We start from the raw sequence: 24,462 nt of genomic DNA on the forward strand, positions 1-24,462 counted from the left end.
CTGCTACATAGTATATCTATTTGAAGATTCTCCCATTCAGTTATTCACTCACCAAAAGTAAAGAGTATCAGCTAAAATTTAGACCTTAGGTAGAAAACAAGACAGCCTCAGCACTCATGCACCTCTAGTTAACTGATGGAATTTACACCAATAATCATTAAACAGTCAACTAATTACAATAACTGCTCCATGGTAAAAACAACTGTTATAAAAGTGTATATCAGAAAACGGTAACAGAATCTGTAGTATCAGAGACTAACCGTTCTGAGGCAATAATATTTAAGCTGGAATATAAAGAGTAGGGAGGGGATTGAGTGAGTTAAGTGTTGAATCACAAAAGCACAGTCTATAGCAGGTTGGACAAACAAAACTGAATTACAAAGAACCTGAAAGAAATTCAGGGCATCCAAGAAACTGAGAGAAGCTTAACGTGGTTTGGAAGACAAGAGAAATAAGATTATGTCTGAGACAGAGCAAGACCAAACAGAACAGTTGTAGATTGTCAGAGTGTAGATGTCACCTCAAATCAGAACAATTCAGAGAACTTTAGACAGGTTTAAAAGTAGAGGGAGAAGGGATCCCCAGGGGGCTCAGCGGTTGAGCATCCACCTTCAGCCCAGATGTGATCCTGGAGTTCCAGGATCCAGTCCCAGGATGGAGTCCCACATCGGGCTCTTGCATGGGGCCTGCTTCTCCCCCTGCCTGTGTCTCTGCCTCTCTTTGTGTCTCTCATGAATAAATAAATAAATAAATAAATAAATAAATAAATAAATAAATAAATAAATAAATAAATACAATCTTAAAAAAAAAAAGTAGAGGGAGAGTAGTCTGGGACCAAAGCTTTATTAAAACAGACGCAACTGTTTTATTTGCTTGTTATTAAATAGTGTAAAAGGAATAATGACGGGATGATATTTATGTACTGAACATTTATGCTTGACATTGTCATCCAAGTAAGTAGATCTGTTGGAAGAAGAACTAGCTGAATAAAATGGCTGACTCTTAAGGCATTCACAAGATCACTGCAAAAAACATTACACAATATCGTAAGTTAAATGTTCCAATTTTTCCTAAAGATGAATTCACTTTGCTATCCTAAACATTTTAACTTTGAAATAAATGTGTCAAGAAAACCAAGAAGGAAGATTTATCAGTTAGAGATGCATATTAATGTAACAGAAATCTTAAATATAATGACAGAAATGGTGGTATGGTAAAGACTAAGTCCCAGGAATTCAAAATACATTCATATCAAAAGATGAAGTAAGGAAATTTTATGTTCTGAGCAAACTGTGTGAAGATTATTACATTACTGTTTCCAACAAGCTCAAACCAAAACTCCATTAAATATTTGATCAGTTTGTGAAAGACCAGCAAGTACTCTTCACATCCATGAATATGAACATCTTGCAGACAGTTTAATGCATGGCAGACCCATAAAAAAGATTATGCATGATAAAATAGTGCAATGTTGGCACATCCTAACTGCTTGTAAAAATAAAAGTGATGAAAACTACAGAACAACAAATGAGAGCTAAAGTTTGTTATAAAACAAGCTGTATTTGGAAGACATCATTGCAGGCTGAGTCAGGAGGTTACAAGCTAACAGTCAAACTGTAACATTTCAAAAATAAAGCAAGAATTTCTCTATAGTCCTACACAAATTTGTCAAACCTAGAATAAACAATGATTTTAGAATAAATACTCGAGTCAAGTTTATTCATTTGTATAACTGAGCTTTTATTAAAGAAATGCCAAATCAACTTTCATCAATATTTCATCAAATATTACTCTATAATTTTGCTACTATACCATACTTGTGATTCCCATTTTGGGGAATTCTCTTTGGGTTAAGATATTCAGAAAATAGAGAGCAAATACATATTTGAAAAGAGGGAAGGTGGCAATGAACACGTCAAATAATTGGCACACTGGTACCACATGGTTTAGTATCTCAAATTTCTCCCAGCAGAGAGTCAATAAAAGATAGTACACTTTAGAGGACTGGGAAATAGACACATTTAGTCTTAGGGAAGATGAAGAAAACCAAGTACAAGGGCCCTTGCAGGAAAATTTCAGTATGTATTATATAAGGTGGTGGCCTGGGAAAAACCATTATAATGTGAAGAAGTGTTCAGTAATGGAAGTAACCATGAATATGATGAAGATTCTATTTTAAAAAAAAAAAGCATTACTGCAAAATTACCTAATTCACAATTTTACGTAAACTATTGAAGAAAGTGTTTCTTTCACTCCTAAGCAATCTATTGGAAAAGATATTTAAGAGGTACAAATGAGCATTTTAGCTACTCACCTAAAATCTAATATCAACTCTAATTCTTTCTGCATTTGGGCAAAGAAGGGTGAACAGACATTAAGAGGAATTAGATACTTTCTGAATAATTAAAACAGGAAATTTAATACCGATTATGATAAATGTTAACAGTTTAATTAGTAGCTATTTAGTTTTTATCTTATATTGTTTGGTGAAAGATAATATATTCCTATAGAACTGGAAGGTTTTTCTTTTTTTTTAAATATAGGAATATAGTACACTATTTCTGCTCATTGTATATGTTGCACCAAGAAGCAGAGAGAACACATTTATAAGTGACCAGTGCAGTTACCACCAAAAAAAATCATTTTAAGATTATATATAGAGGAGCATATCAGAAAAACACCTATTCTCTAAGGAAAAATATTAGTCCTAAGTATGTACTTGCATGAATTTTTAAGAGAAATTCAAAATAAACTGGAGGATTGCTTTTCTTTGAATTAAGTTAGCAGAACTAGAAACATTTAATGGATAGATACATTGATTCACATCTTTCTATAAACAAAGTAAGCTCTTGGTAAATTAAAATGCCTCCTCTCTCACTTTCCTAGAATCTTAGGGTATGTATGAGAGCTCTCATAAACCTGTGAATTGACTGACCCTTCTCTAAAGAGAGAGTATACAGACACAAAGGGATTTTATCAAAACACAATCCCTAATGGAAGAATGTCCAGTTATTAGAAACCCTGGTAGCCCCTTTTCTTGGTTGAAAAAACAAAAACAAAACTCTCACACCAATATTGTCAATATTTAAAATCTCTCACAATGTCTCCTCGATGGTAGTTTGAGCAATGATTTTTGCCAGGTTTGGGAAATACTATGCATTTTTAATGCAAAAAATAATCAATGAAAATTAAGTGGGTATGACTTCATAGCAAGAAGAAATTCAAAAACAAGGTATATTTTCTGCTGGGCCAGTTTGTTAATAGAGAGCTATTAAATAGATATACAGAGTTTCTGTTGAGACAGCTGTCATTCCACTAATTCCATAGTTGATTAAACTGATCAGATTGTTTAGTCAGATGACCCCATTTTCTCCAAAAGCTTTATAAGCATCTCTCCAAGATCCCCATATTCCACCAAAGGAGCATATTTTCTGAGATAGAATTTGCTGTCATCAAGGTGTAGCCTTTCTGGGAATCCTTACCTTCAAAGAAATAGTCAGTGACTTTTTTTCTGATCATTATTTGATTTTGAGAACAGAACATTTATACCTCAAGTTTTATTTATATATATATATTTAAGATTTTATTTATTTATTGAGACACAGAGAGAGAGAGAGAGAGAGAGAGAGAGAGGCAGAGACACAGGCAGAGGGAGAAGCAGGCTCCACGCAGGGAACCCAATGTGGGACTCGATTCCGGATCTACAGGATCACACCCCGGGCTGCAGGCGGCGCTAAACCGCTGCACCACCGGGCTGTCCTATTCTTGATGCTTCATCACCTACAAGATTTGCTACCATTAATTTGCATGTGGTTTACTCTAAACATTGGCAATAATTCAACAGTAAAATTTCTAACAATAAGACAAATCTGAATTTCAAATTATACTAACACATCTATAGTCTTAGCAAGAAAAATGCCTTTTTGTAATTTACCTAGATGAGGCTCATAACAATGTTTTGTAGTGGGTATTATTATTAATGCATTTTATGAAGGAGACTCAGATTCCTTGAAGGGTATGCCATTTAGATACTATGTGTTAAAGTAGTTACTTATGCCAAAGTGGCTGTAGATTCCAAATAAGCACTCTTTCCTTGTCCCAAGCTACTGCATAGTGCAAATGGAGAAACAGGTGTTCTAGAGAAGTGCTCCTCAAACTTGAATATGCACCAAAGCGCTTGAGGATCTTGTTGAAATGTAGATTATGATTCAGTAGGTCTGAAGTAGGGTCTGAGATTCTGATTTCTAACAAGCTCCCAGGTAACGTAAATACTGCCAGTAATACTCCTCGCCACACTTTGAGATGCAAGGATAATGCACATTAGATAACAATAAAAAAATCATGTTACATTTATGCAGCATTTAAATCTCTATTCTGGCCATACTTTTTTATTGTTGTGTTTTGGGAAATGAATTTGGAATAAATGCATACTACTTTACTAGTTTTTATATTATATGCAGTCTTTAACCCTATGTTCATAAACAAACCAATAATGGTTTACCTCATTATTTAAAAAGAGAGAGGCATCAATAAGTGGGGAATTGCAAACTTTTGCTAAACAATGCCTTGGTTTATTTTTACACTGCTTAAATTCTTTGCTATTTTGAAAACTTTATTATAAGAAACTCAAAGAAAAATAATGAGGCATTAAGAAATGTTTATTTTTTAATACACCAACAAAACAAATCTTTAGAAACAATCAAAACTTCAAGCTGAATAAATTTTTCTCAATTCATGAAATTAATCTCACATTTAGTAATAATTACGTAATTGTTGCCAGATTTTTCAGAATAATGACTAAAAGAAGAATTTGAGCTGGGTAAAAAAAAATTGATCATTAGATATACTATTGACTTATAGTACCACTCTCACAAAATATTAAGTATATTTTTTCATGAGGTTAACTGGAAAAAGCAAGTATGAAATCCACAAACTAGTATATAGTACTAGTTTTTAAAAAATGGAAACTGCCTTCAGGTAATTTTATTTTCACATTGATGAAAATATCAAAAAATACCCCAAAGCAAACATCCAAACTTGGATTTTGATCCACTGACTAATTCTAAGGTAGATATCTGTTCTCTTCCTATAATTTCTTCATTTCTCTAAGCTAAAACAAAAAGCACAATTAAAAAGCAATCTACAATGTTTGACTGGAAATTTTTCAAAACTTAGTCCAAATGAGGAAAGCTGTCAGCTAGATTCAGCAACTTTTGTGTTCCTCAATAAAAAGCTGCAAATAATTCTGTAAAATGCTAATGTCTAAGGAGAAGGCCTTAATATGCTGACTTGGCCATTATAAATCTGATTATACTCAGAGACTTAAGTATATTACATTTGTTAGACATTTTTTGATGGTCTTCTTGTGAATAAATTGATTTATTAATTAAACAAATTTCAAAGTACCCTCATAGTAGTCAGCAAACAAAATAATGAAAATATATGGGATAGTATAAAATATGTTAATGAAGCTAACTCCCAAACGTTGAATTTTTGTTATTATTGTTAAATCTCATAAGAAAATTCCCAATGGCACATTATAGATAGTTTGATATTGTTTCAGGCTCAATATTTGTCTTTTAGAAAACCAGTTTTCAGCCATAGCACTGAGGTCCTAGTATTAAATAAATATCCTTTGTAGAGTCTAAATTTCAAACTACTGATTTATATACTAATCGTAACAGATGCAACTGCACTACATTGAAGCTTTTTCTCTTTTTTAAAAGATTTTATTTATTTATTCATGAGAGACACAGAGAGGCAGAGGAAGAAGCAGGCTGCCCAAATGCCCCGACTGAAATTATTTCAGACTATATCCATTTCTTAATATGATTCAAAACTTACTCTTTATTTTCAAATTGCCTCACATTTTGGTTTTATTAGCAAACTATGAAAATAAAACACAACAGCCTTTGAAACTTTAGGAAATGAGGGATGCCTGGGTGGCTCAGCCTTTGAGCATCTGCCTTCTGCTCAAGTTGTAATCCCAGCCAGGGTCCTGGGTTCGAGTCCCGCATCAGGCTCCCCACAGGGAGCCTGCTTCTCCCTCTGCCTACGTTTCTGCCTCTCTCTCTCTCTCTCTCTCTGTTTCTCATGAATAAATAAGTAAAATCTTAAAAAAAAGAAACTTTAGGAAATGTAGAAAAGTATGAAGAAGAAAATCATCTGCAAATGTCAGAAACCACTTTCATTCTTTTTATATGTATGATATATATATATTTGTTTGCTTATGCTATAATATTTTTAAATGGAACTATGCAGTCTATATTAAATTGTTTTTTCTTTAAAAATGTATTCTGATCAGATTATAACTGAAATATCAACAAATGAGTTCTATAATGCAATGTCTATTCCTTAAATCTAAAATTTATTTGGAATACAATATAGCTATGGGGTTTCAAAACATTAATAAGCACTCTGGTATGAAACATCTGCTAACTGAAAAACCTATATTCAGAGTTTTGTGATGGTTGTAGAGGATGTTTAATTCGTTTGATTTGTCAGTTACTGATTCTCTCCTGGGCAATTCCACAGACACTGAAAACAAACATGCACATATATGTATATTATGTACATTACATGTTATATAAACACTACTAAAATATATGTATCTAAAGAAGACATATTACTATTACCTGATTTTCACAGTCTAGTAGGTGATCAAGATCAAAGACACTTTTGGATTTTTAAAGAACCAATGTGACTCTTTCCTCTAAAATAAAATACTATTATCAGGAAAGTTGACTTCTTTGAAGGAAGCCACCAGATCATTCATCACTCAGTGAGCTAACTCATGGCTGTGAGAGAAATAATTACAAAATGTTCACACATCTGTGTAATATTCTCTGTCATTTCTTAATGGTTTGTAGTAACTGGGTTATTTTCAGATCTTAAATTTACATGTACTAGGTAGATTTAATGAAATTAACTCCCAGTGTTGCACTAACTTCTGGAATATTCCATATCATGACGATGAGTCCAGAGACCACTTGCTGGACAAACATAAAATCTAGAGTTCTTGCATAAGATGAATGTGTATTAAAGCACATCTTAAAGCTTGAAGGAGAGGAAAACATTCCATTGGCAAAACCTCAGGAGATTTACAATATATACTATTTGAAATTAATTTTCCTCTTTCCAAACCTCCTGAGAAAAGATATACAAGGAAGTGATAAATCTTTTTTTCTGTCCTTCATGTCAATATATCACTATATAGGGCTCGAACCCATACAAAGTTTGTCAAGAGACCTCATTGTGATTACTGTGTGATAGTTCCAGGGCTCCTGCAAACTCCCAGCCCCACTCTTTGATATCTCTTGGAAGAATGACTCAAGGCTTTGCCACAGGGAACATATTACACTGCCATCATAATTTCTGGAATTTTATTTATAAAAATTTCCTGCTGCTAGGGTTGGATGGGCGAGAAAGGTAAAGGACCTCTACAGTCCCTGACACAAACTATCTACCTCTGTATATTAGCTACCGTTTAAAAAAAAAAAAAAAAAAGCAACCCTAGGAGCACCTGGGTGGCTCAGTGGGTTAAGCATCTGACTCTTGGCTTCAACTCAGGTCTTCATTTGAGGGTTGTGAGATCAAGCTCCACATTAGGTTCCACTCTCAGTGTAGAATCTGTTTGAGATTCTCTCCCTCTCCTTCTGTGCCTCTTCTTGCTCTCTCTCTTACTCTCTCTCACTCTCTCTCTCTGTCCAATAAAATAAATAAATAAAATGTAAAAAAAAAATAAAAACAAACCTAAACAAAAGAAACATTTTATTTAATCGGCCCTACACAGACCAGGAGGAAAAATTAGGAATCCTAAGGAAAACTGAGAACCAAACATTTTAATCAGTGGCCTGGGGCCATTCCAGAATACTATCTCAGTAACTGAGACATAAACTCAGCTCTGTATTTCATGATGATGACTATTGAATCAACTTTTAAAGATTTTATTTATTTATTCATAAGAGACACACAGAGAGAGGCAGAGACATAGGCGAGGGAGAAGCAGGCTTCCTGCAGTAAGCCTGATGCAGGATTTGATCCCAGAACCCCGAGATCATGACCTGAGCCAAAGGCAGATGCTCAAATACTGAGCCACCCAGGTTTTCTACACCTGGTACTTTAAAATGTTTTTGCACAATATATTGTTAGTTCCCTTCTTCCCTGCACTTCTTCCTTTTTTTAGTTCTAAGAGAAGACTTTTACATTTTTTTCAAGATTTGAGAGTACAAGAATCTCATTTTTTAAAATGTGCATCACACACAGATACACACACACACAAACACACATACTTATACAAACTTCTCTCTGCCCAGAGGAACTTGTTAGTAACTTAGACAAGTGTATACAGAGAAAGAAAAGTTACTTTTATAAGACCTCTTTATGTCCTGGAATCAAGTCAACATACCTACTGTCAAGAGAGTTTTCCTATGAGATTTGGAATGACTTGCTGGAACTAAGGCTTTAAAATGTTATGCTTGAAAAACACTTGATTACATGTTCTGCAAGTTCTGGTCTAACTATTAGGAAAAATTCACTGGTATACAGTAAAAGCATTATTAAGTAATTACAATAGAGAGAGGGGGTGATATAAAGATTGAAGTTCAACTTATTGGGATTTCAAAAGCAAAAGATAGTTATTTGTTTTATAGCACCCCATTCTCTTTCAACTTCGTCATGTCAAAACGTCACAATGATGGAAGTCCTCAGAACGTTCTTTCAAACAATCTTGTTGTGTCTTGTTTTGTTCATTTGTCCAGATTGGGTTTCTATAACTTCAAAAGCTTATTATGTGGTCAATGGAAATAAATGTTTTAATGGTTTCTGAGGCACATTGCTTGGAATACCTTTTATTGTGTCACCTCAGCTAGGCCGGGACTGTTTCCCATAATTTTGTACCTTGTATGGCATCGGGGAACAAAATGTCACCTCAAAATGTCTCTCTTTGGCATGTAGATTATTTTAGGCTGATTATTTTTAAGAAACAGAAGAATCAGAAAGAACCTTTAACCCTAACTGCTTAATAGGATAAGCAGTTGGATAGAGGACTTGTTCTTGGAAGAGAGTTACCATCACAGATAACTCGGGTAATATAAACAAGGTGTTGTGGACAGGGAGGGACCTAGTAAAATCTGTTAAAATTCCTCTCTACATCCCATCATTTCTGTATGTCCCCACAAACATTTATTTACCAAACATTTACTCTTTTTCATATTCCTGTGAATTGTTTTCCTTCTCTTGGAAGTCCCAACACCTACCCTCTTCTCTTTAGCTCTGGATGGCATATTAGCCTCAATTGCCTGACTTCCGGTAGGCCTCATACTCTTACAGACTTATGTAATAAGATTTGATTTTCTCTCGTTAATCTGCTTCATGTCAACTTAATTCTTAGACCAGCCAAAAGAACCTTGAATTGTAGAAGATAATTTTTCCTGTCCAACAACGCTTTCCAGTTAGGTCACAAGAGAAATTTGCACATGATACGGCAAGTAAAGAAGTGATAGATATTCTTCTCCTTAGAATCGGGTGTAGGATGTCAGTCTCTGGGGGAGCTTGTACATGCCCCTGCCTGTTGATTTACTTTGTTGGGATAAGGGAGCGCTGAAACATGCAACCATTTAAGCTCCCAGAGATTCTCCTCCAGCTTCTCTGAGTTGGGGCTAAATGTATGTGTGGCTCTTTGGCAAAGTTTGCTGACATCTCCTACAGATCATCAGTACATTAACATTGGTGGTGAGAGACAGGAGTTCTAGTTCATCTTCATGGGTTCAGGTTTGTCCTTGCTCTCTTCCACTTCACAGTCACCTAATAACCGACCAATTTACAGCAACTTCAGGCTCAACGTCAGATACAGAAGCAACAGCCTAGTGGAAATGTCCCCATCAGCAACCATAATTCCATAAGATCCCTGTAATAAATCCCTTATTGCATAGCATCACAGTTATTTTTGCTTCTCTGACCAAATACTAATTGACATACGTTAGTATACAGCCAGGTTAGCGCTATCACTCAAAACCCAAACCAGGTGTCATTGGCTTCTGGCTCAGCAGTGAAAGAAGCTTGAAGGGCCTTGAGAAGACTATTAGCAGCACCCTGATCAGCATGGAGGAGGCTGTCAGTGAGGATTTAAAGAAGAGAGGCCAGCCCCTATTTGAATTATCCTCAGCTGAAGTCTTCTAGCTGAGAACCCTGACACCCCAGAGCAGAGGCAAACCATTCCATCTGTGCTTTGTCTGAATTCCTGATCCATAGACTGTTTGATGCCACTCAGCTAAGAGTGGTTTGTTAGCATCAAGACAGGATTGATAAACAAACGGGTGCTAGAAGTGGAACAATCAGACTTGTATTGCATTCCAGCTCATGAGCTCTTAAACTCTGCTTCTAGAATTCTGTACATTTATAGAAACCACTCCTGCTTTATTGCTAAAGTTAGTCCGAATTGAGTTTCTCTAATTTACAATCGAAACGAGTCCTAACAAATCATAAAATCAACAGAAATAAACATCTTAAATGCTCTTCATGTTTATTGCTTAAAAAAACTTATTATATGCTTTCTATCTTTAGGCAGTTTTGAATTAAGAAATGCCCCCTACTTAAAAAACCAACATCCACTTTTATTTGATGTGTATAAACATAAATCAGTTCTTTTGTGTGGGGAATTTTGCAGTCATCCATTCAATCATCTAGGAAATATTTATTGAGTTTTTTCATTGTGCAAGGCAATGGGTTAAGCAAAGGAAAGGATACAAAGAATTATACAGTTTCTGAGTAGTTAATCACACAGTAGCAGCAATGAGACATAAACAGAAAGTAACACATTTCCTTGATTCTGACATCATTTATTTTTTCATATTTAAATCACTTTAAAAACAGGGCACATTGTATAATTGATAGGTGCATTTTACTGTGGGAGTGTTTCTTTTCTCCCCTTGAAAAGCTACAATTAAATCGACAGTGTGCTCCTAATTATCTATGATGTTTTAGAAGGAGGAAATCCAATATAGCACAAGCTAGTATGTAATAAGCACCATGAGTGAAACCAGGAGATTTAAGATTTTCACTAGCTGGGAAAATATAAGATGTCAAAGCATTTCAACTGAGTTAGAAGAGGAGAGAGCATGATATTTAATAAGGATCTTCTATGAATGTATAATATGAACTTTCTTATAATCCTGGCAATGACTCTAAATGGTAGGGATTATCTTAATTTTCCTGGTCATATAATTGAGGTTCAGATCAGCAACGAAAAAAGAAGCATCTTTGGGTTTTCATACTCAGATATCTCTAAAATGAGGTATATACTCTTCTCAGAACTTAACAATGACAGAATTCAAATTGTACTATGTACTTGCTACGTGCACTATGTAACATGTACATATTATGTTAAAAATCCTTTATAGACAGTATGACTCAATAGGTATTAATATGATCCTTAGAGATATGGAAACTGAGAACTGGAAAAATAAACTAAGTCTCTCAACTAATAAGTGACAGAGATGGATGCATGGAGAACCCTAACAATCTGGTAAGAGTCTGTGTTATTAACCATGATGCCATGAGCCTCTGAGGATAGCATGAAACATTTTCCCCCAAACTTCTAACTATCTGATTAAAAACTGTAATCCCCTGACTCCTTTCCCTTACCCAACTGTATAATTGACAGCTTTATGATGTATATAATCTATGGTTTGTTTTTACTACCCCCAAGTAATCTCCTTAAAGGCAGAGATTTTATTCACAGATATATTTTCACTAGTCCAAGGTGGGAGCTCCATAGGAAATAGCTGAATGAATCAAAGAAGGTTTGTTTGTTTGTTTGTTTGTTTGTTTGTTTTAAAGAAGATGAGACAGTAAGTTCCATGAGTGAAGAGTAATTGGAGAGGAACAGAGGCCAGGGCAGTGGGAGTTGTGTTTTGAAACATTGATTAGTTAGTGTAGTCTGCCTAAGGTGTCAAGTGGGAGCAGAAGAAATCAGTGAGCAAGCCTCCCAGCAAAGGAGGTTAAAGCCACCCAGGCTCATACACATAAGCCCCTGCTCCCTCACATTTTGTTTGTAGCTTGTTCAGCAATAGACACTGGGAAGGAGGGCCGGAAGACATCAAAGTAGCTGTATGGTTCATATTTTTTCTCCCTTTGGCAGCTATTTGCTCTATTTCCTGCTGACACTACAATTTCAGCGATTTAATGATACAATTGTTTCTGAAAAGGACACAGAAACAGACACCCTCAGCCATTTAATTGGCTTCCCTGACAAGAGTGGAATCTGCTGTTTTCTAATTTCATTTTTGAGGGGTATGGGGACCTGGAGAGGTCGGGAGAGAGGAGAGAGATAATATTTACTTCTATTAGAAAAAGTACAGTTTCAGAAGGGATATTAGTCTACCTAATTAAGGGCGGCCATTTCCATGCATGCACTAGGATACCAATGAAAATCACTCAGTCCGTTGCTAAAATCATGTTAAGCTGTTTTGATATAAGAATGAAGTAAATTGGGTCAAGGTGTCATCATCTTATCTGTTCTCACCAATAAGGACTCAGTAGCTCAGCTGCTGCGGGGTCTCACTAGGAGCTTAGCAATAAAAACATAGGAAAAAGCAATTGTGGCAAGAGGATATTTTAACCATAAACATGGAGATTTTGTGAGGACTACTCAAGAATGTTCATTGTGGGCAATGCTATACTTTGCTGATCGACAGTCGCTCTTTGAAGACTGTACTGCAATTAGCTCTCACCACAGCGAGGGTGATTTTTTTTTTTTTTTTTTTGAGGGTGATTCTTTTACAAGCTGTGGTGAAAGCTGTCTGTGGCCCCATGAAGAAGATCCTCTTACCCATCACCAGCCCTGTCCTGCTGTTTCCCTAGCAACGTGCTCTAGCAACAGGGTCCTTTTACTCCTGCACTGGCAGCTGGATACCTACTACCAATTGGGTTAGCCACTTCTCTTGAATACCAACTCAGACAAAGGTATGCCTTAACTAAATGTGGACTTTTTACCTTTCATCTCTCCTTGCCTGGAACAATAGTGTGATTAATCTATCACTAGGTTAGATCTATTTTATTTCCTTGCTGGCTTATTAAGAGACATTATCCTGTATGCTACTGGCTTATGAAATTCCCACGGTAACCTTGTGTTAAATAAACTATTGGCTAAGGCAATCTCAGTCTCTGATCATTAATTTGCACCAAAACAAAACACTGTAATAAGCTCCTGCACTTGGGCACTTGAGTGAGTCTTGCTACCTTATCATTTGAACTAGGACATTAAATACAGGACATTTATATTTTCTCTTGCTACAAAAAATTCCCCTCCTTTTACCAGATGCTACAGAAATCATGTAAAAGTTGACCCAAGTCTTCGTCATTGTCATCTTTAACATATAAAATGAAATACTGTTTAGAATGAAATATTCTAAATAGGCCACTTTACGTGGTAAGAAAACATGGTTAATATACACACAAAAATATCATGTTTTGGTATTTGGCAAATACCAAATGGCAAGGTGCTAAAGCTAAGTATTTATTGTACATAAAAGTAGGTGTAAACTAAAGATTGGAGAAAGTCTGAAAGCTGTTCATCACTTTAGTTAACAAAGACTATGAACAGAAATTATAAAAGGCCAATATACCAAATTTTAAAAGGTATCCTTCCCTCATCCTGTGGAGAAAACTTCTTTTTTTACAGGACTTTCTACTATTACTTCTCTTTCTTCCAGGAATGTGGAACTTCTTTAAGCCACTGACAGAAATACTTCTGTTTCAATGTTCTTGTGCTTTCCCATAGCCTCACTTTACGTTCCTCAGTTTGGTTCAAAGTGTCACTTAAAACTATTGAGCTTATTATTTTTGTCAGTCCCTCTTCCTAGCAAACTAACTTTCTCCAAAAGTATATATAAAAATCCCATGGAAATATAAACAAATTCAGCCCTCAGCATAATGCTAGTGGGACATTACCCACTTTCTGTTTGTGTCTGTAACTAAAATGAGTGTTGGTGATATTTACTGGATATAGTAGAATTCTAGCCAACATTAAGCCAAACTAGGTGAAAGCCAAGAATGAATCCCAGAGTATGGATGGAAAGAGATTAGTAAGTTGGTCAGGAAAAAGGAAACAGAGCAAAAGTGTTTTGGAAGACCACTGATTTTATATGACTCTGAAAGTCAAAATAGGAGGGGAAAAATCATGAAGAATCAGGCATTAGAAGTTTGTGTGGGCCAGAAAGTGGAACACATAGCTTGGCCTATGTTCCTCTGGCCAGAATTCAGTCACAGGTAAGAACATAACATGAAGAACTGGGCTCGGTGGGAATTGGTGCACCAATAGTTAAGAAAATTAAATTCTGACAACCTAGATGATCGAAGATTAAACAAAATCATGAACAAGTGAGAAAGCAATAAAAGAAACAATAAAACAAGTTTTAAACAAACAATAAAAGAAAGCTTTATTTCCATTAGTGGCCAAAACCGGTTTGGCAAATAACTAAAAGGAGGTTCTTGATAAGAGCAATATCAGAAAAAAGACACTAAGGCATCATGGGAGGAGAGATGCAGCCCAAGGATGCAATCAAGGGCATGATATTAAAATGAGACTGGAAAGGACAATTAGTGCTTTGGAATCTGGAGATAGAATTGAAGGCTATCCTGTATATACATGGAGATGAGATGTTTCCAGATGTGCAATGAAAAAATAACGAACTTCTTGGGAGGTTTTGAGTAGAGAGGATCCATATTCAAGAACCGTTAGGGAACCATTTGATAAAGCAGACTAGGAGAATTGGCTTCGAAGTGCAACATTGGCAAAATAATAGGCATAGAGTGAAATTTTCTAGAATATATAATTTCTTTCAACAAAATATCTTTTCAATTTTATAATTTCAAAACTTAGTGGTCCATATTTGATTTCTTAAACGTGTGTGGAGGTGAAGTATAATATTAAAATTAAGTCAATTAATAAATGTTAATTTATAAAAAGAATTTCCCCCTCAATATCACATTATATGTGCATGCATTTCATTACAAATTCCAAATAAAATTTAATGCAAAGATCTTTAAAAAGTGAGGGTTAGAAATAGCAATTCACATACAGATTAATACATTTATAGATATGGATATATTACCAACGCAGCATGCTTACTTTTCTTAATGTCACATTCCAAATGGATTTAGACTTGGTGCCAAAGAATCATATCTATCAACTTACTGTGCATTTGAATAGGAAATTTATGAGAAAAATATGAGGCAGAGCGCAACTGAATATATACTAAACAAATTAATAATATTTTAACATACAGAATTTGTGCTCTTGAAACGTAAATATAAAACAAGACTTCGTATATGGACTCATGATTTATTTCTTTTCCATGATAATTTGAGAAGTTCAAGAAACCAAAAATTTCAGATGTAAATATAATACTAAGTCAGCAAACTTTAACAATGCTCAAAACAAAAGCTTATTATGCTTATGTGTCAGAAACTTTGCATGCATTAACTTAATACTTAGAATAACTCTATGAAGTGCATGTTTTTACAGTGGAAGAAAATGAGGCACAGAAATATTTGAAAACCTCTCCAAGGTCAAACAAATAATAAATGGTAGAATCCATTATTTTACTCATATTGAGTTTCTGAAGAATCTATAGTCTTTATCTCTGTGCCAAGGAACCTCCCATAATGATATTTTTATGCTAAAATACGTTTTTAACAATCCCTTTTTTCTTTAAAAATGTCATAGTACTATAGAATTTATTAATGTATCCTTTTGGGAAACAAAGCAAATGTTTTCCCTCACTTATCTACATGAGATATTAAAAGTTATGAAGCTTCATCTCTATCACATGAAGCTCATTCTATTTTTATTTTTTATTGTTTTTACCTCAAAGACCAATTTGGAACGTATAAAAAGAAAACTGTAAATGGATGCCCCTAAGTCTTGCTAGCAGTACCATAGTTAAAACCAGGAAACAATGTGGAGACCATCTTGTTGGTGCTACAGCTCAGTCTCGGCACAAACTCTCTTTTTAGGCTATTGAATGACAGCCAAGCAAGCAGAGAACTGATTCTTGAGGCAGCTGCCTGAATTCTAGGGCTAGATTTCTACCCATACGAATGTCATCTTTAACTGATCTGCTAGACTACTTTCACCAATAGACAAAAAACAAAAAACAACAACAACAACAACAAAACAGATAAGAGGCTGCCAGTTGCAAGCCAGTAATATATGTATTCACTTAACAAATAGTTTTCTGTGTGTCATACACAGTGCTGTGGAGATTCAGTGCTCGTATCAAACCCTCACAGGCTGGCCTATTTTGACTTTCACTCTATCTACTGGTAAAGTTGGAGTGCCACTTCCATTTCTCACCCAAAACTCTCACTCACCTTTTTATTACAAATACCTGGCCAAACAAAATGTCAAGATATATCTATATCTATATCATCTATATCTATATCTATTTTTTTATTTTTATATCTATCTATATCTATATCTATATCTATATCATCTATATCTATATCTATCTATCTATCTATCTATCTATCATCTATCTATATCTATATATATGTTGAAATCTTTCAGTTAGAAGTTAGGAACACTGGAGAATCCATAATGAATAGCTAGCTATCTGTTTGCTTTCCCCATCGAGAAATGCTTTTGTTAGCATCTTCATGCTTAAGAACCTAGACAAGAGAGAACCTTTGGATATGGTGGATGAAGGAAAGCCTTCAGGTGGCACTCATTCTTTGGTCAAATCTCAGAACACTGACACTGAGAAAAGCTTCATGAATGCAGTAGAAATAAGCTTTATTTGTAGTTTCTGCCTTGTTCGACAGCTTATTCAGGGAAGAACACAGCAAAAGGAAGAGAGAACTCTTCAGCATGATAATCTGTTTTGGTACCTCAGCAATGAACCTTTTCTAGAAACGAAATGATTATCCTGCCACTAGAATGCTCCAGCTGTTGTTCCCATCTTGAGTATTAAAGCTTTTGAAAAGAAAAAAAATATATATATATATATAAACTTGAATAGCCCCTACATGAAAGTGCTGTTTCCTTAGAAGCTCAGAAATGTTCATGTTAATATGTATCAATTTAGCAAAAATATCTTTAATGGCAATGGTATTGCCTTTGAGAGGGATAGCCAGTGTTTGGAAAGGATAAAAAAAATACTTTTTCTCTCTAAGAAAGCAGAACAGAGATTCAATATGAAGGGGATACATTTAGCAGATATATTGCTTATAAGGCCAATTAATATAAATTCAAAGAAGCACATTCTTAAAGAGGACCCAGGGTCAAAATGTAATGTAAGAAAGAAAAAAATATCTGAAAAAATTTTCATGGGTGTGAAATCAACTGAGCAAGAAGAAAACAAATTATTCAGAGTGCAACCTCCATTACTTAAGAGATCATAGTTAAGAAGAAACAGGCTATTTGGGATGGTATTGTTCAGCTTCATTAATGGATGCATAGGATTCCTGGAATAAGAACGGTTCTAAAATTAGGGGAGTTCTGTGGGTTTAAAGTGGAATCTTCATTAAGAGCAAGAGTTGTGCTGTTTATCTAGTACAAGGGCAGAGAGCTTTAGGGCTCTTTCCTCCCTGTTTGGGTGTTAAAACCTTGCAGTTGACCTTTCAGAAGCTAAATGATTTAAAGTTTGCATGAAGGTTTTTTCATTATTGTGCTCTTTTGTTATCCCAGTAAAATTCTTTAGGATAACAAAACTACTTTGAGTTTGTTTATGCTACCTCAGGAGATAAAAAGAGTATCCCTTACTCCTGCCTTCCTTCATCTGAAGTGCAAATTTTAAGTAAACAGGGATCCTCAAAACACAAGGAAAGTTTTCACTGAGAAAGATCCCTCTAGGAAGAGAGAGGATTCAATAATAATAATAATAATAATAATAATAATAATAACAACAACAACAACAAAAAATTTATCATGACATCTGTCTTCTCCCTTTCACAACAGGAATTTTCAAGTAGATATGTAGATTGAAAAGGACCTATTTATTTGTTTAACAAATATCAAGAAAAGGGGCAATTGGGAGAAAAATGGATATTGGATCTATGGAATTTTATTTGTTTCCTTGAGGGAAAATTGCCTTAAGATACGGTACATCAGGTCAATAATACTTCCCCTTCAAAGTTACTATAGAAATCTGAGTGATTATAGCTACTGGGGAGGGGAGATGTCTAATTATCTTAACAGATAAACATTAAGTAGATATGTTTGCTCTCATATTTTCACACCTGCTATTTGGTCTCCTCACTTCTGATTTTCACCCATGTAGCCCATGCATCATAAAGCTATCACATTTTTTTCCCAAGATACAGCTCTGATTATACAAACAAAAATAATAACAAAAGTCCAACACATTTAATGACTACTTATTTCTTATATGGTAAAATATATTCTTTTAAACCAGGCTTCAAAGACTTCTACCAATGCATCTCAGCCCAGCATTTTGAAATAATGTCTCACTTTTCTTTGTCATTTTCTATGAGTTAGCCTATACCCTATTGCCAAATGTCTCTACTTATTTCCACTTCCATGCTTCTCATATACTCTTCTTGAAAGAAAATGATTTTATCCAACTCCTCATATGTATATCCCATACAGCTCAAAATGTCATGTACTTTGGTTGGCAATTCTTTCATATCCCAACAGCTAAAGTAAACCTTCCCTCTTTGAAACGCTCATTACACTGTAGCTTGAGAAGTCCTCAAACTCTACCTATAGTGCATTATATATGTGTTGCCAATATTTTTCCGCTCATACAGATATCATTATATATAATGCCTTTAATAGCAACAAGCTTTGAAAGAATTGTCAGGTGTGAGTCTGTAGCAAGAACATGTCAATTTTTTTACAGGGTCAACCAAGCTGATCTTTCACTATTTAATTTTCTGCTAGCACCTTGAACTATGCAGCATATTATTATAACTGGTTATATTATATTTGCTTGGAATTATGTACTATTTGTGTTGATCAAAGCCTTTATTTGTTTTCTGTTTAAATACAGAATTCTGTAGTACAAAAGTGGGCATCTTTAAAGTCAGAGAGACTTAGATTTGAAATTAGCTGTGACATTAAATAGCTTTATGTACTTGGGCAAACTATCAACCACCTTAAAACCTCATTTTATTTCCAAAATAAGAATAAAACCATCTCTATTATATTTTGAAGATTAAATGGAACGATTCGTATTAAGCATCTTGAACATGGAAATCCTTAGGATGAATTCCAGTTTTTTTTTTTTTTTTTTGCTGTACCATCTCATGAGCTACATTGTCTCTTTGTAAAAAGAACATCCTGTACTGCACTTTCTAAGTATCCTCTGAAGTGTTTAGCGAGTTGACACAGGTGGCACTCAATTAATGCCACTGACCAAGGTGGTCTAAAAAACGATAGAAACAGCTTTACACAGAGTTTTCAACATTGTGTATAAAATGAGAAATCATTCTGCAACTACTAGGGTGCAGGTCAAACAGTCTGATATCTGATTCTAGTTCTACAGGCATTACTTACTAGTAGTGTGACTTTGAGACTGGTCCTTTACTTCTTTGATTCTCCATTTCTTCACCTGCAAAAGTGAGGACATTGGACTAGATCCAGGATTTCTAATTTCATTAACATTTTACAATTTATTTGTTTATTCTGTGAATAAAGTTTTATAGAAGTGACAAAAATGGACACATTGAAAGCATAGCTACTCTGGAAGATACAAAGAAGAAATTTAGGACTTACACTTTTTTGTCCCCTCCTGTAGGCTAGACTAACACTGGCTTAAATCTAGTCAAGGATTTACAGAAGGTGCATGAAGCTTTTTGATAGCTAGTCAGTCACTCAGGCCTACTGAGAATGTGTGTGTAAAAAATTACACACTTTATCCATTCTCCCATTGAGGAACATTTAGGTTGTATCCACATATTTGCTTGTGAATAATGCAGATATCTCTTCAAGATATCGATTTCAAATCCTCTGGATATATATCCAGAAGTAAAATTGCTGGATCATAATGTTTATGGTTCCATTTTTTGAGGAACTCCCATACTGTTTTCTCTAATGGCTGTGCCAATTTACATTCCCATATGTCTGTTTACTGATGAATGGATAAAGAAATTGTGATTACATACTCATATGTGTGCATATGCACATGCATACACACATACACACACAGAGGAATATTAGTGGGCCTTAAAAAGGAGGAAATCTTGCCATTTGTGACAACATGGAAGAACCTGATGACATTATCTCAGTGAAATAAGCTAGATGCAGAAAGGCAAATACTGCATGTTGTTCTTAATTGTATATGGAATCAAAAATGTTAGATTCATAGAGACAAAGATAGGATGGTGGTTATCAGGGAGTAGGCTATGGAAGATTCTGGTCCAGGGATATGCAGTTTTAGTTATACAATATAAATAACTTTTGTAGATCCAATATACAACAATGTAACTATAGTTAACGATACTGTATTATAAACTTGAAATTAGCTGAAAGGGTAGATCTTAAGTATTCTCACCAAATACACATACACACACAAATGCTAACTATATGAGGTGATGGATATGTTAACCGATTTGATTGTGATGAATATTTCACATGGTACACAATATCAAATAATCACGCTGTATACCTTAGATATACATAATTTTTATTTGTCAAAATTAAGTCAGATGGCCTTTTTAATTTTAGGGTGGGGGGGAAGAAATACCAAACTTTAAACCACTCTATATCTACTGAATGTTTCCTAAATATTCTTTGAAGCTACAAAAGTTATTTTAACAAACCTACTCAGTACATTATATAATTAGGTGAAAATTCCAAAGTGAAATTTCACAACTCTAATGCATAAACAAACAAACAAACAAATAAATAAAATGGCTTGGCTTATACAACATAATACGGCTAATGAATGAGTGATCAGATATTGATGTTTTATGTTTTAAAGATCATACTGGATATAAAACTCACATGGATAAGCTGTCTTTGCACTTACAGTATCACTTAGGGTGTTTGAAGTTGACCACAGTATTATAGAATACTCAGTGTACAAAAATCATGTAAGAAATCATGCAAACAATTAAACATGTGCCTTGGAGTCAGATAGAGGTCTTAACATTTTAACATTACAGTTCTGAGAAATGTACTTAAGGTCTCTAAGCTGCAGCTTATCTGTAAAATGCAAACTACCATATTGATCCTCCTTGTTTTTGTCTGTGTGTTTTGTGATTATTAAGTAATATTCAGTATAAGAAAGCAATAGTTCATATTAAGTGCCAATGAATATAAGGTCCTTTTTATTTCTCCTTTTATATAATTCCACATATATAGTAAACACTGCTTGGCATAAAGTATAAAGCAATAGCAACTCAACATTTTAATGGTTTCTTTCACAGTGGTTTCTAACTTTCTAACCTTTTGAAGCTGTTAAAATAAAGTCAAATAATGATACTGCTGTGGCATAAGTGTATGCTAGGATCAATAAATTGTGGTTGTTGAAATAAATTGCAATTAAAGGGGTAGTACTTGATTGCTTGACAGTAGGTAGTCTTTCTGGCCCAAATAAACTCAAGTATTAGTCTGATTTACAAGCTAATTAGTATGGACTTCACATGCATTTCATTGGGAGACCATCAGATCATATTGACTTCTGTTCACATCATGAGTGTGCCCTTGAAGTTGTTTTCTGTCACTTACAGGTGACAAGGCCTCTTTACTTGTTTACTTTTATTCAAGAATATAGCCATCATTTTAAATCAAGTAGTATATACAAGAAATTTACAATGTTTGCAAATGAACACTCAAACATCTCAAAACTTCAGTATTGCCACTGGCCTTTTTTTTCTTCCTATTTCTATACATTTAAAATAAAAATATGCATGCATTAAGAAATGAGAAAGGCATTAACGTAGTAAGAAGGAAGATTATTAGTGAATCTTTGAAGCAATAGATAAACACATATAAGCATTAATTTATACGCTAGAAAACCACAGGATAGGTATTTTAAGACAAAATATTTGAATAATACATAAAAAAGAAACAAATTTTTGTCTCCAAATAAAAGCACATGCTTATCTAAAGTATAATTTTGTTCATTCTTAATTTTTCCGTTCAGTACAGTATTTCATATGACAAATTCCAACATATGCTTGTATAATTATCTAGTGAATACTGGACATTCATAGACTAAAACAAGGTAATTTAAACAATCCTTTGTGTTGTAATGTAAATTGCACTAAGGTATACCGTGTGTTTTCCTCTATTATGCATTTACCTACTACTGCATTTCCTGCTAGAAATTAAATATTTTTCTGAATGAAAAAATGACAAAAGTGCAATTCCTCAAAAGGCACAAAGATATAGATGGTATGACTGTTTTAAAATTAATCATCTTTTCCATTTAAATAGCTTTACCCCACACCTTTTGTAAATACCACATTAAAAAATAAAAAATCAAACGAAAGTCAGAAACACATGAAAAAAATCCCTGATGCTATGTCTTCTTGGTTGTCCATATTTATATGAGATACTCATTTTAGGTTGCTAGTGTTAACCCTAGTAAATCTCGCATAACACTTATTATACTTCTGTTATTTAATTTTCTGTTTCTGAGCCTTATTTTCCTTTCCCAGCTTCTCTTTGAAAGGGAGCTTTGTGAAGGCTAAAGGAAAAAGACTAATCTATTTGTACACTGATGAATTTTAATTACCTTCCAGAGTTCCTGACTCATAAGTGCTCAATAATTATTTTTTGCATAAGGAAACTAATCTCAGTTATTATCAATTATAAGCCATCACAATATATTTCTGACATCAATTTACACACGAAAATATATTTTGCTAATTTTGAGTAATCTTTAAATTGCTTTTATGTATGACAACGTAAAACTATATCAAATTTAACTAATCATACAAAAACCACAATATTAAACATTAGAATCAGTGATCGCATTTTAAAGAACAAAATAGTATCCTAAGATTAAAATGCTGGAATAAATGTTTCTATTGAAAAAGTAGTAGAAGTCCATGAACAAAATTATGAAAAGAAAAATTAGAAACAAAATTCAGTCCATAGCTCCTAGTTAATGTCACCCAAAACAAGAATTTGTGCTTCTTGAATGCAAAGTATATCTATTGGCCTTATTCTCCCCAGGATTTAATACAATACCTGGCTCATTGTGAGGACTAAATTTGTGTCTTAAATGCATTAACAAATCAATCAATTGCCTGATTCAGAATGTTTAAGAATGCAAATCAGAGTATGAAATACCTGGAAACAAAATGAAGACTGGAAAAATATAAACATGTATGTTAGAGTAATTTAATATGGCATAGACTACATATGCTATACTTTTATAAGCTTTGGTATTATTCAAAGGTGCAAGTGATATTAGAATTCCAGATTCGGAGTAGAGTACATAAAATACATCTGAGTAGATAGGTTTAAAACAAACTCATTATCCTTTTCCATCCTAAGTTCGGTGTCATAATAATAGAGTTGGAGAAATGATCTGAGAGCACCTTTCCCCCATCTGTAGACTGACTGGTAAGGGGGAAGGCAGGAGCATCTTGCTTTCCTGTGCTTGGGTTACAGTCACTGAAGTCAATGGTAGAAAAGATGTGGATCTGAAAATTAGAGGTACCCATAAATCCACAGAATGTGTGTTCCTGCATAGGCCTTACAGCAACTGCTCAACTCTGACTGATCTTGAGTCTGTCCATCTGTCTGATTTGATTATCAATTTGTTTGAAATCTTATAAGGGTTATAATTTTATGTGCTGCACAAGTGTGATGTCATTAAGATAAAGCAAATGTTTAATAATTGCCAGGTGGCCAAACCCTAGGCTATGGGGAAAAGATAATTTTCTCACCCCTCACTAGTACACATACCCACCCTACAGGTCTCTGACAATTTTTATTCTCAAGAGCTACATCCACACTATTCTCACCCCTGTGATTTCTGCTTCTCTTGCTTGTTCCTGCCTATTTTCACACTCCACTGCCTTTCACCGGGGCTAGTCCAAACCAATGCTGCTTTTCATGAGCACCTTTTGCTTTTCTTTTAGGCATGTGTTTTTCAATTTTTATGAGGCAATATTAAGATTTGAGCTTTTGGGGCACCTGGGTGGCTCAGTGGGTTAAGCTTCTGACTCTTGGCTTCAGCTCAGGTCATGATTTTAGGGTTGTGAGATCCAGCTCCATGTTGGGCTCCATGCACAGCACAGAATCCGCTTGAGATGCCATCCCTCTCCCTCTGCACCCCCCCCCCCCATCCCAGCACACATTCTCTCTGTCTCTCTCTGAAATAAAATAAATAAAACCTTCAAAAGAAATCTAAGCTTCTAATGATAAATCATCTAAAATCACCAATCCACTTGTTTCCATGTCCCTAAATACTTTTAGTGTCATCAGAATGAGTCATTAATTGGAAGATTAATATATGATTTTTTGAATACATGAACAAG

At 34.6% G+C, this 24,462-nt stretch overlaps 1 protein-coding gene across 34 annotated transcripts in view; it reads right to left on the reverse strand.

Moving 5' to 3' along the window:
• PTPRD (protein tyrosine phosphatase receptor type D) overlaps positions 1 to 24,462 on the reverse strand; it is a 2,176,041-nt gene that overhangs the window by 1,891,058 nt on the left and 260,521 nt on the right. For 33 of the 34 annotated variants that reach the window (XM_072841327.1, XM_072841326.1, XM_072841304.1 and 30 more), the window contains exon 2: positions 19,520 to 19,574. The exons of the other annotated variant lie outside the window; for it this stretch is intronic. The gene's annotated coding sequence lies outside the window, so the exon portion shown is untranslated. The remainder of the gene's footprint in view (positions 1 to 19,519; positions 19,575 to 24,462) is intronic. 34 annotated transcript variants of the gene reach the window in all.

This window comes from Canis lupus, chromosome 10 (assembly GCF_048164855.1).
Source record: "Canis lupus baileyi chromosome 10, mCanLup2.hap1, whole genome shotgun sequence".
Classification (NCBI taxonomy): domain Eukaryota; kingdom Metazoa; phylum Chordata; class Mammalia; order Carnivora; family Canidae; genus Canis; species Canis lupus.